The sequence below is a fragment of the Anomalospiza imberbis genome, chromosome 3 (genome assembly GCF_031753505.1).
Source record: "Anomalospiza imberbis isolate Cuckoo-Finch-1a 21T00152 chromosome 3, ASM3175350v1, whole genome shotgun sequence".
NCBI lineage: Eukaryota > Metazoa > Chordata > Aves > Passeriformes > Viduidae > Anomalospiza > Anomalospiza imberbis.
The window spans coordinates 5,626,166-5,640,112 of NC_089683.1; the positions used below are offsets into that span (position 1 = coordinate 5,626,166).

At 40.2% G+C, this 13,947-nt stretch overlaps 1 long non-coding RNA gene across 1 annotated transcript in view; it reads right to left on the reverse strand.

Moving 5' to 3' along the window:
• LOC137470181 (uncharacterized) overlaps nucleotides 1-13,947 on the reverse strand; it is a 41,502-nt gene that overhangs the window by 16,015 nt on the left and 11,540 nt on the right. The window contains exons 3-4 of the long non-coding RNA XR_010996932.1: nucleotides 10,312-10,434; nucleotides 6,795-7,083 (exon numbers count right to left, since the gene is read on the reverse strand). This is a non-coding gene — a long non-coding RNA (uncharacterized lncRNA). The remainder of the gene's footprint in view (nucleotides 1-6,794; nucleotides 7,084-10,311; nucleotides 10,435-13,947) is intronic.

Consider the following 13,947-nt stretch of genomic DNA (forward strand, 5'->3'; position numbering starts at 1 on the left):
GCAATTTGGATTCGTCCCCTGCAAAACAGGGATAAATGATATGAACCTGCCTAAAACATTCTCTGAGAGATGTAAACAGAACCTGATGAAGAAGTGCTGTCTACTAATGCTCTTGTCATCCAGATTTCCAGGGCAGCTTCTTGGCACAGTGCTGTCAAACAGAGGGGCCACAGCACTCCACAGCTCGGGAAAGCCAGCCAAATTTTACATTCATATGATGGCTGCTTCCAGCATGACAGAACTATGGCAACAGCACAAGCCATGTCAGGATCTGGAAGGGCCAAAGGTTGATTGGAAATTTCCCCAGATAAAGAAAAATATTTAGCAGTCATTGAAAACAAACATTGAATTTTCTTCTCTGCCTCTTGCCTTGAATGATAAATTTAATCAGAGCTCCAGGTCTTTCCTTATTTTCTTTCTTTCTTTATAGCCTTAACCCAGGCTGGCTGGAAACCCTGGAAATAGTGCAAATTCCAGTGCTTTGAGGAATTTGTCTCAATTCAGGTTGGATTGGTCAAACAGATGATGTTGCAAAAAGGTTGTGGCAGACTGAGAGTAATACCCCATATCTGACTTGTTTTCTCTCCTTGCAGAAACATTGCAGTCTGCTCATGCAGTTCTCATCCTAGCAGCCAAATTTTTTTACCAAAAGCGTGAGTTTTGCTGTGTTTCAAAAATTTTTGCCAAAAATCTAGTTGTTCTCATTTTGGTTCTGTCCTGATAGCAATATATTTGATGTCACAAAAATGCCATCAGCTTCAGTGGCCTCAGTATTTTGAATAAAGGCAGGAAAGTTGGACAGCAGAAGAGACAGAGAGTTTTGGAGAATTTCAGAGAGCATGAAATGTAGAGAAATTACATCCTTCACATACAGATTTTGATAAGAAACTTCTGGTTTATATCTCTAGGACTTCAGAAAGAGAACCAAGTCCACACAGTCTAAGCCCAGAACAAACTATTTACCTAACCCAGGCCTTCAAAGATGACCCTCCCCTCCTCTTGCTGTTACTTCAATGCCTTGTGCTCAAGTAAACCATTTTTTCAGCATGATACACAGCCTGATTAAAAAGACCAGAGATTAAAAATCCCCCACTCGTCTTCACAGTTGTTTTTAATTATTAGTCACCCCTATAGTTAAAATATGGCCCTTGTTTCTTGTCAGGATTTGAGCTCAGGTTCTGCTTTTGCTTCCAAACCTTGTTATGTCTTTGTCTAGTTGACCAGAAGGTCTCTACTGCTGCTGTTTATGAAGATGTTTCATCTGGCATAACCAAACCACCTCACAATGTTGCCAATGTTCCTTTTCACCAATATAGACCAAGTTCTTAAGTTCTTCTAAGTTTTCCACTGCAGCACATTTTCTCTGGCCCTTTTTTTTTTTTTTTTTTTTTTTTTTTTTTTTTTTGCCACTTTGTGCACCTTAAAATAATAGGTGTGCCTGAAATAGGATCTCCTGCCTCACAGCACAACACAAGTCACTGGGCAGATCCATCATCTTGGGGATATTCGGCCCAAGATGTCAATTCACATCCCACCTCATGATTCAGACATGGATCTTTGCTCTCCAGATCATGCTGACATAGGAATTGTGCATTTCTTCAAATTTCCATCAGGCTTCTCTTGACTTGTGGTTCACGGGTAGTTTAATCTAAAAGCACATCTGAGCCCAAGGTTCAGCATCCCGACCTCAGCAGACTCTGTGCTGATGTCTGAGTCTTGGGAATTGCAGTCAGTCAGTAGCAAGAGGTGAATTCAGCCAACCCTTTCAGTTCTGGATGTTGGCCTTGCAAGACAAATCTCCATGGAGCTGTTTTTGCATCTCCGGTGCTGGCACACAGACACGTAATGTAGAATATGCCCTTCCCTACGGGACACTCCTCCATGAGTTCATTCCTGGCTTAGCTGGAGGAGCTGGATTTTACATTATTAGGTATTGAGTTGCAACATGAAATTACCAAAATGTAAAACATGGGAAAACATACTGTAAATCACTTATTGGCAGGTCTCTCACCTCTTTACAAGTGCACAACTGGATTCATATGAGCCTTTTGGAATTTCCAAATTAGAGCCCAGAAGACTTTCCCAAAGAAAGGTATTTTCTACTGGCACCAAAACAATTTCATCTGAGCTAAACAACAGAGTTAATGTTTTAGCATTCACATGGCCATTTGCAGGGTACAAATCCAGACTTAATTTCACCTCCTTCTTGTACTGTAGCTCTATTATTATTGCTTTTTTTAATGAATGTTATTTTTCTTGTAACTCTCCTGCTTTGGCTTTTCAAAGGAATTATACAGAGACCCAAGGGACAGACAGTGAGAATGCAGAGCCTTTCACATGCAGGTGAAAACAGTGATATCTTGAATGGTGCTATCAGGAAGTGAATTTACCTAAATCTATGTTCTTACTCCTGTGACCTCCAGCTCTTCTGTCCCCACCACTTGTGACCCTCAGCTTGTGGTGACAAAGGATGCTCTGATGTGAGGAAGGTGTGGTTTTGTGGTTAAGGTGCTAAACTGAGAATCAGATGTTTGTGATTTATTCCATGCTCTGCCATAGTCTGCCTGTATGAATGTCACTTAATCCTTCTCTGCCTCAGTTTCCCATCTGATAGAATAAATAAAAATATTTTCTTTTTTAGTTCCTTGCCATTCTTGTCTCTGGGGCAAGAAAGATACCCATCTCTGCAGTGTGCAAGGCCAAGCTGTTCAAATGAGCACCAGAGCCAGCAGTTCACATGAACACAATGAACAGTTGGGAACCCTAAAGCAAAATTCTTCCTTCTGCATGAAGTTCACCACCAATTCACACGGCTGGTCACAGCAGGATACACTGCAACGTTTATCTGAGATAAAGAGTGAAAGCATCACCAGGAAAGGCTCCCAAAAGTCAGAGCATGGTTTGTCCTGCAGCTCAAAACAGAGAAGACATAACAGGTTTGTCAAATGCAAGTTCTGCCATGCGTGGAGGCAGTGTTTGAAACCCAACAGGCACCCAGACAGACCCAGACCCAACAGACACTGCAAGTGTCTGTCTATAGCCCATGGAACCATGGAAAGGAGATGAACTGGAGCCTCCCATATCTTCATTCAGCTCAACACCTGTTTAATTTTTTCTCTACTTGTTTGACTCTTAGAATCTGGGGAGTTGGTGGCATGGAACCTGGGCCTCAGTTCTTACACTCCTGGTTTCTGCTCTCTGTGTTTCAAAGATCCCTCCCGAGCACCCTTTTCCTGTAGGAGGAACTGGCTCACACAGCATCTAAAGAGAGGGTGGAGTTCTGGAAAATAACTATGAACACAGCCTGATGAAAAGATATCCATTATCATAAGCTGTATCTCTCAATTCTTATCATCCTCAATTTTTAAAAATAAATTAGGTTGTTTAAAATAAAAGGAGTGACCACGTAGCTGCACAGAGCTGGTTGCTTTCTTGCCGCTGCTACAACCAGTTATTTTCTCCCTAAGTGAGAGAGACACATCTGCTGGCCTTGCAGAGAGCACATCAGATCCCCTGGATTAGCAGGTCTTTCCATGGATAACTTGACGTGAGGCTGGCGTCCCACAGGAGCTCCCAGATCACAGCACTCATTATGGAGAACACTACACTTTAGTGCTCAACTTGGATGATGTTTTGAGAGATAAAATACAAAGTTATCCATAAACCATCAAATGTTTCAGGCCTTTCAGAATACTATTTGCTGATTCCCTCAGAAATTTATTAGCTCTACCAATATTTTCTTTCTTAGTTTTGTAAAGCAAGCTCCAAGTCAGCTAGTACCGACTATGCAGAGCCCTGAAACCACATGTTTATTTTCCTAAGTTATAAAAAGTTTATAAGTTTATAAGGGTAGCTGGTATCCTTATGGGCCACTGTACAGTGATTTGCTACTGCATTCCACACTGATACAGAAGAGCTCTGTGTTTTATACCAGAGGGAAATCCTTGTGATACAGCTGTCCAGCAGCCAACAAGAGTGCAGAGCAGACACCTTCAAAAATATAACCCTGATTAAAAAAAAAAAAAAAAAAAAAAAAAAAAAGAAAAGAATAGCTAAAAAAGCAGAAAACATCCCTTCTGAGAAAAATCAGTTTGAACAATGTGATTACCTTGGGCACCATAAGATCTGTGTTGTAATACCCCAGTGAACATCAACAAAGTGCTTTTATCATAGATAAAGGGATTTTGTTTGGTTGGTTTTTTGTTTGTGTTTGTTTGCTTTTTAACCAGATCATCATTTTTACCTGAAAAAGTTGTATGGTCACAATAATTTTCAGAAGTATGATGCAGTGGCTACCTTTTCTTTCTCCAGCTAACATTTAGCCTCAGGCACTCAGTTTTCACAACTTCATGTGGCTTCACTGACATGAGGAGGCTTTGGTCAATTTACACTGGAGAACGGAGAGACTGTTATTCATTTATCTCTTAAAATAGTGAATACACAGCTGCACAACCTGAAGAATTAGGTCAGTACGTTGCTATGTCTGTCCTGGAATGAGAAATTCAGAGCAAACAAGGTAGATTTCAGGAGAGAGTCTGGAATGTGTGAAGAGTTAGCAAAACTGACACAGATTCATAGCAAAAATAAGTAATTTTGCAAATCCCTAAACCACAATGGTTGGATTAGGGCCCTTGTCATACAATTCTTGGGCATGTGAACAATCCCTTTTTCACTTGAGTTCATTTCATTAGCTTCTCTCAGCTACATAAATACTCATACTCTCAATGGGACTACTCACATCAATAAAGTTCCTCAAGCAAGCAGGGATTGCAACCCAATTTTAGTGGAACAAACCCAACCTCTGACTTTGATTGCATCCCTCACTTTTCTAAAAAAAACTTTATTTCCAGCAAGAATGAACCCACAATCCCTGTGGAGCTTTCTTTCACCACTTCCAAGAACAATCCCAGTTATTTTTCTTGTCAAATACAAAGGCAAACTGGGCTCTTCTAAACTTCCCAACTTCACCTTCCTTTGTAAAAACACTGCTGGGCATTGAGCAGGCCAATTTGGATGTCTTTTAGAGCTCCTGGGCTTTGCTGTGCTCTGATTGATAGATCCCCAATTGGGTTATCCTGCTCACATTGTATCCCCCCATGCTCAGCCAGCCAGCAACCTCTGAAAGTCAAAATACTGCTCACTGCAATACCACGAGTAATGACAGTAATATCAAAGCAGTAATTACTCAGATGTAAACTGTTTTATTATCAAGTTTGTAGTAATTTTTTTAAGCCTTTGACACTGTTGGGTAGTGTTGACTGTGATTAATTCACTTATAGTCAATACCAATATCAAGGAAAATTGTCCCTTTACCTATCAGTTCCTATCATTATTCTGATGGAATTTAGTTTAAGGTTTGCTGCAAGGGAGACAGGATGGGCAGTGCTGGAGTGAGAAGTGCATTGCACTGCTGGAGGAAGCAGCAAAACAGACAATTTTTGCCCCCAGCTGGCAGCAACCACCACAGGGATCCCTAAATCTAAAAACAGCGCATATTGAGTTGGACATTTCCTGTATATTTTTCAAGCAGGTTTTTAGTTAGTTCCATTCTGCCAAAAGCAGAGGAGGAATTTCTCTTTTGTCTACAACTCTGCTTGATCATCCAAAAATACACATGAAGGGCTGAACCGAGCAACAAGCAGAATTGAAATCAATAAATTGATTTGCTGGCTTCTTGTGTCAGTATTTATCATCTTATCTAAAACAGACAATAAAATCAGGACATCTAAACTCAGCCATTTCCTCTCAGGACTGTGATCTTGCAAACTGCTGACATGCTTTGCTTCCACAAATACCCACCAGATGTGGCATATTTCAGGTAAAGGCTTCAGTGGAAGGCATGAACTCTCCCATCAGCATCCTCTCTTCCCCTCAAGGTGGAAAAAAAGAAGTGGGAGGACAATGAGGAAGAAGATGAAGCAAAATTAACTCCGTCCCCTCCCTTTCCATTATGTTCAAAGATTATAAGGTGTCTCCAAAGAGCTCTATGAAGACTGTCATGGAAAACAAACACACAGAGGTGTTTCAGTCCCAGAGTTATCAGACACAAATAAGTAAATAAACTCATGCTCCACAAAGAGAGACACACGGAGAGACCTGTCTCTAAGTGCAGTTATGTTGCACCAAGTACAGGTTGCTGGGAGTAATCTCAAGGTCAGCAAAGGGCAGGGGAAAAAATACTTGGTAGAGTAGAATAGGCAATGGATTGTTTTGGGGTTTTTTTTTTATGTTCTTTTTAAGTTCAAAGACCAGAACATACTAAAATGTTTTTATGGAACAAAAGGACAAGGACACCTAGAGTACTGGGAACCCTGACCCTCTGATTCGCTCAGCAGGACTTGAGTTCAGCATTGCAGCATTCATTCCAACAGAAAGGACACATTTTATCCAGAGCTAGGAGTCACAGAAACCATCTGCAGGGTAAGAGAATTCTAATAACATGCAAGCCAGCTTGCCCTCCAAGATCCTGTATGTGTACAGGCTTGTTGTACACAAGTACATGAATGTTAAGATGGTGATCTCCAGGGAAAGGGAGAAACCTTTTACATTGTATTATAGATGTAATGAAATGTAATTTAATATATATAAATGTGGAACTAGTCTCTGCCATGACTTTCTTGCACAGAACAGCATCTTACCATTCATACATTCAGATACATATGCAGCATATATATACATTCACATACATAAACATGCTGTATTATTTAACTTAAAGCATAAACATGTGCTTAGGAGAGACAAGTCTGACAGCCCAGAGACTAATCTTTCCATTAGCATCCTTCCATCTCTATTACCTTGTCTCACTGGATTTCCTTCTGTGTCCCAGTGAGATTGGCTTTTGCAGCAGAACAAGCAGAAGAACACTCAGATTTACATAAAGACCTCGCTTGATGTTCCAAGATGCAGCCATGCTGTCAGCCAAGGGATGGTTTTCTCATCCAGGAGGAATCTCAGCTGTAATCATCAGCCTTTCACAACAGATTCCTGGGAGTCTTTTACCTCCTTCACTTGCAATTTGTCCAGATCAGAGATTTACATGAAAATGTTGAACTCAGTATTGAACTTCATGAGGAAATGCATGATCTGGAATATCAAAGGGTATCTCTGGAGTACAACAATTTTGGACATGGTAAAAATTGAAATCCTTTTCTTCAGCCAAAATACCACTTACAAGAAGGTCACTTAAGCTGGTTACCACTACAGTTTCTTGTTCTTTATCCCATTTACCTCAAGTGCCTTCAGGACAATTAATACATATTATACTTTAAGCATTTTAGGAAGTGCTATGCTAACTAATACATTAGTGGATTCTACTCCACTAAGTTTCACTGTCAGGACTGAAAACTAAATTGCATTGCCAGGAGTGAACTTTGATCATCAGCCTTGACTATTAGGAGTTAGAAGCTATCACAGACCAGAATGGAGTGCCAGCAACCATAGATTAATAATCCAGAAATGCAAATATAAAGTGAGAGGTGGAAATGAGATGTGGGTCATCTCAAATGATTAATACTGCAGATAATAAAAATGTTTATCTTTAGCCACATGGATGAAGAGAGAACAATGATAGAATTGTAGAGTCATAGAATATCCTGAGTTGGAAGGGACCCACAAGGATTATTGGCATCCAACTCCAGACCCTGCGTAGAACAACTCCAAAAATCCCAACATGTGCTTGAGAGCATTTTCCGAGCTCTTCTTAAACTCTGGATAAATGAAATAGAGAAAATATGAGGTACAGGCAGACCAGAGAATGCCTGAAGATTATTAGGATTAATATGTTATTAGGATTTTCCTTTTGTTTTCAGTGGTGATGATGAAGAACATTCTTAGACTCCATGGCAGCAGAAGCCTCCCAGGCAAAAGCACAACCATTGTGGATGACACCAAAGCCTGACTTGGGCCTTGCACCTTGCAGCCTGGCCAAAGGCTGAAGACTTCAGCAAGTTTGGGCTTCTGTGAGTTTTCCTACAGACTTTCAGTGTGTGTTCATCCCTGACACAAAGGTCAGCCTGCCAGATGTCAAACCCTTCCTGCAAAGTACAGGGGGCAAAAGAACCATTCACATACAGGTTGTCAGATTTTTTTATGCATATATTTTCTGATTTTGGCTGACATTTTCTAAAATGAATTCAGCCTGAGGCACACACTCAGCATGAAGAATTTAAATCCAAATGGTTAACGCTTGGCAAAGCTCTGAGCAACTGAAAACAGGGTCTGGTAATGGGAAGTGTCAGACAACCTCAACAATAGGGAACCAGGCCTGTCTGCAGCCTGCATTGTAACACACTGGTGATGGATGATATCAGACTGGAAATTTCACAGCTAAGTAGCTGCAGCACCATTAATTCCTCCCTGGCAAAGGTCGGTGTTAAAGCCCATCTGGTCTGTGTGTACAACATCAGACTATGTCCATCACAACAAAATGAATTAAGGATGGAATTCAACTTTCCTGTTAAAGTGAGGAGTAAAATTTGGGCACCGGTGATTGACTTGACATCCATACTTTGGTTCAATGACAAGTATGAGGTGTGGCAGCTCCCACATATATCAGTTGCTGAGTTTTGGATTATATTTTTTATTAAGTGAATATTTCTTATGTTTTTTTCTAAGGAACTGGGTTCAGCTTCCATCTGGACATACCTCTGAGTGAATTTCAGAGGCCTAAAAATGCAAGGATAGGACAGTTCAGGGTTGAATAGAAGAGCATTGAGAGGAACAGAACCTTAAATGTGTGCACCTGGATATTTGTACTGGAAGACACTGCAGCAATATTTCAATGATATAGGCATGAAAAGCACCATGCGACTGGCTTGACCAACACATCTCAAATTTTGTTATTTATGAATAAGCCAGAGGGCAAAAAAGTTCATAATGATATTTGTCCAAGCAAGTACAGCGTAAGAAACGGCACTTAGCTCAGAGCTATTACCTCAGCAGGAAAAAAGGCTACATTTGAATAAATTATTTGTGGTGAATTATTCCATTAGCTGTAGTCATCATAATTCCATCCTGATTTTTATGTAGTATACATAAGAAAATTCTCCTTTCCATATTGTATCTTTACATAATTTTCTGTGGCTGGAAACAACAATTAAACATTACTTTTAATGACTATGATTATCTGACAAATGCAGATCTTAGCTAATGTTTGCTCCAGAGATGCTGCAAACAAAAGCAAATCTTACAGTGAAATTGAATAATGAAAAATATTTTTAAAGTTATTCATTAATAGCTCTGTGGGAAAAACCAGGAAGGAATAGCACTATGCTGAGTGAGGCTCATCACTGTTAGAAGAGTTTTGTGATTTGTTAACTTTTGGAATATAAGAACTTAACATAGCATGAGTCTGCAGCAGTTTTCAAAGAATCATAGAATGGTTTGGGGTGGAAGGGACCTTTAAAGATCATCTCATTCCAACCCCCCACCATGGGCAGGGACACCTTGCAGCAGATCAGGTTGTTCAAAGCCACATCCAGCCTGGCCTTGAATGCCTCCAGGGATGGGGCATTTATTTTTTGAGTTCATTAAAGCAGGCTGGTGTGAAAGTTTAGACAGAAATTCTTTTGCCATGTGCTGGCACCAGCAATGCTGAGAGAATGCAGGAGCTTTTCTACAGCTTCTGTCCATGTGTCAGACCAGAGTCAAGGTGTCAAATGCTACAAAGATCAGAGCAGCAAAAGTGAGGAGAAACAGAGACACAAACAGAGCAGAACGAGACTCAAAAAGATACTTCACCTCTGGAGAAGCTGGTTGTATTCTCTTGTCCAAGACAATGAAACCTAAAAGTGGGCAACACTTTGATGGCACACCCAGAAAGCCACCCCAGGGCTGGGAAAGCCTGAGCAGAGGGGAGGTGAGGTGTGGGGTGACTCACCCCACAGGCAGGTTCAGCCTGAAGGCCCTCATGCAAATCACTGCTTTTGCTTTGGTTGTGTGGGCTTCTCCCCTTATGATTTTTGATTTCCTGCAAACACTCTAACCCTCAGCAAAGCCAAAGCCAATGTGTTCTGCCTGGTTCCAGGTTTTGCACAGTGCTCATCTGTAGCCATAAATTTGCCCAGCTGCACTCAAATTTTGGCCTACATCTGTTAAAAAAAAAAAATTTCATCACAGCAGACCCAAAACAGATCCTAAGGAGAATAACCGGAAACAGCACGTCCATTTCCTTGGCTTTAAGTAAGTCTCGCACAGTCTTCTAGAGAGAAAGATACAGCAGGTTTGTCCCAGACACTTGTCTGGATGCAGTTGCAATTTGGGATGATCTCCATATTATATGGTAGAATTTCCCCCAGGTTCTTCTCCACAAACCTGGATGTAATGAAGGGAGGAATCAATCTGGTAATGACCCTTGGTTAATGCCAAAGGTTTACTATTCCCCCCACTCTTCACTCCCCCATTCTTTATTCTTCTTATGACTGTGTTGATAATGCCCTGGGATGAAAAATCCTGCAAATTATAACATGCATGCAGATGTATTTCTATTTGTATTTCTACTTCTATTTGGTAGCACACTGACTTCACAACCTTCTCCATGAGTTGAGGCTTATGAGTAGGGGGATGGAGACTTACATCTTTTTCAGATTTTCTTTCTTTTTTTCCCAGATTTTGACATTAATACCAATAGCACTGCAAACAAGAACAGATGATAAAAGCATGATTGAAAGCCCAGATTTCCTGGGGTCAGTGTCCAGGTAGAATCCTGACTCAGTCTTTGCACATGCAAATGAATAACATGTTTATCCAACATGCAGACAGAGTTTTGGGATGCTGTGCACTATAAAAAAAGGTCAGGTATCCTTCTTTGGGCTGGATTTAATCTTGTGTGTCATAGAGGTATACCTATCAACCACAGAATTAAATTCCAGTCATCCTGAGCTCCCTCCTGTAGCCAATAATAGTGCAACTAAGCTGCTTCAGATATTTACTAACATGTGGGATAGATTCCATGCTAAAAGTCTGTTTATTTGCTCTGACTATGAAGAGATTCTACACATCCAGGTTACACCTAGACATGCATCATCTATCAGATGCGTCCCATCATAAATAAGTTTAAACATGGCTTGAAGGGCAGGCAGCATTCATCTGATCAAGTGCAGACAGCTGCAACGTTGACTACTACATTTTTTTACCCTCCTTTTGTACTCAGTACAAAGATACAGCTGTCTTTAGGGCTGCTCTAATATTAGAGCAGACAATTAAAATATGTCAGGTTGATCACTCCCTGAAAGCATCTGATTTACACTGGCTGGGAGGGGAGTCTGACAAGGAGCTGAGGTGTGAATGTTGTGTGGGATGAACTCTACACTAAAAGTTCCTCTATTCCCTCATTTTGATTGAAATAAGGAACCAGAAATAGCCAAAAATTAGAAAGCTCATGATGTGATCAAACTTGAGCAGTGTGGAACAACCAAACTTCCCAAGATTTCCTGAGAAAACACAGGTGCATGTGACCCAGCTCAGCACAAACCCCTCCACTTTTGCAGTAATATCACCTTACTTGGGGATCAGTACACAACCATTAGCTAAAGATAATAAAACAAACTCCTCTGATATTTTGTTAGCCAGGTAAGAATGTGCAGTTGTAGAAGCTGTAATGAGGATAAAACCAATAATAGCTGATCCTGTATGATTTGAATCTGAGGAAATTAATCCAGCTAGAAGCGATTTAAAACATTAAAGCTCCAAACCCTCATCGGATCATAGTATTAGGCAATTCCTTAGCAGAGTGCACATCACCCAAAGCTTATGAAAATATTTTCGGAAAGAGCCACAGGAAGTGTTACATCATTGAAGACAGCACAGACTGTGACAAGTCAGGAAACGTGACTCCGAGCCCGTCTCAGCCTGATGCCCGTGCTCTGCCTGCCTGAATCCAGCCAGTTTGTCTCCTGTTCCTCTGCTTGCCTTGCCTGTGGAGGACTGTGAGCTCCTCTCTTGTGTTTATCTAGAGCTGACCCTGTGCCAACACCTCTCGTAAAAAGCAAGGGACTGAGGACCAACATGGATTCACAATCTGTCCTCCTCTGACAAAAAACCCTCAGCACCTTACTATTGTCTTAGGTTGTCAAAAGATACACTGGGGACACACTGAAGTCCTTTCATTCTTACTCCCACAGGAGCTGCAGACTGTGGCAAGCAAACTGGTAAGGAAGTGTAAATAACTGTACTGCAGCTGCCAAATCCTTGCTGGTTTATGCAACCAGACGCATTACCTGCAAAAATAATATTGCCAAATTATTTTTTACGTTGTTTTGTCTGAACCACAAGTTCCTTCCTGATGTGTTTGAATGCAGGGAAAGGCAGTTGTGTCTCTTTGTTGCAGCTTCATAGGGAGGAGGGAGCTAGATTTAAGATTTCCAGGTCAATCTCTCAAATGTAAATGTCACTCTAGAGAGTGACATCCCCAGTGAAGAGCCACAACCAATTTGAATTCGACTCCTCCATAGTAAACACAATCTTATAATCACAGACTCGGTTTCTAAGTCAGACAACATCGTTTATGGCCAGTGGTTCACCTACACAGGGCTTTTTTTCTGTCTCATTCACAGTTAATGACTGGAAAATAATTTCTATTAGGTTTAAAAAACAAAAGAACCAACAACAACAAAAAAAAAAAAAAAAAAACCTGCAGAGATACATAAACATAATGTATCTGAAAATACATGATTTCCCATCTCCTTTTCCAAATTTCCATATTATTTCTGATTGAACCTCTTTAAGCATGCAATCTCTCTGAGCCCTCAAGTCTCCAGATGTATTGCAGATTTTGTCATGACAAATATGTCAAACTGCTGACTCAAACTCCTGATTCAGACAAGTGTGATTACAGTGAAGATCTGGGTTCAACATTTGTCATGAAAGAAAACAGGAAAAATTACTCCAGACTTCAGTATTAAGCCCTAACATGTCAGACTCTCATGACTCGGGGCTTGGTTTAATCAGAAAATAAGTATATTTTAATACAACAATGAGAAAATTGTCCCATGTTTTTGTCAAAAACAATGTTTAGGTGGAAATTACATTATAGCCACTGAGCTCTGGTGAAACGCCACCTGGAGAAATGTAACATGAAGTCCTAACATTTTAATTCTGCTCTGTCAGGCTGCAGGTAGTAACATGACAGCTTGGTAACAATGGCTATTTCAAGGAATAAGATGTGCTTCAGCCTCAGTCTGCATTACAAAGAGGAAAAGTTCTTTCCAGATACACATTCATGGTACCCAACTAAAGAAATTGAAAACTCTTGAACAAAATAAGCCATGTGTTTTTTTCTATTTCTGCTCCTAGTTCTGTGGTGTGAAGTATCTCATAACCATCAGATTCAATCCTTATCTTTAAAGTATTTTAAATAATATGACAGTTAAGTCTGTAAAATCTGCCTTGGTCTTGGAAATAGAATCTTTTATTTATTTAAAAAATCAACTAAATTACAGGCCATATACACAGAATACTCATGATACTGTGGTAGGGGGGCATAAATAATTTATCACTCAAAATTGACAAAATACAGTTGTGGAGAAATGGGGATAAAACACAGTTAAAGGAAGGTGTAAATTTTGTATTGTTGCTTAGCACTTAGATGATTTATCCAGGCATGAAGAAGTACTTTTTGCAGAATTTACACCAAGATTAAGGTCTGTGTAATCCCATACAAAATTATGGAAGGAGGAAGAATCATAGGCCTAGAGTTAAAACTAATTATATATTTGATCAGAGGAAATTCCCACAATGGTGCCCATCAACCTTAAACCTAACTCACAATAAAACTTTTATCCACAGTATGTCATCTTTTTATCCATCTTCCACACCATATTCTTTACCTTTGAACCAACAAAGAGCACCATTCTCTCTGTCCCCTCCTATTTGGAATATTTCCTTTCCATCACTTTCATTTCCTTTCAAAGCAAATGTGACACTTACTGCTCCAACATTAATGTTGCTTTT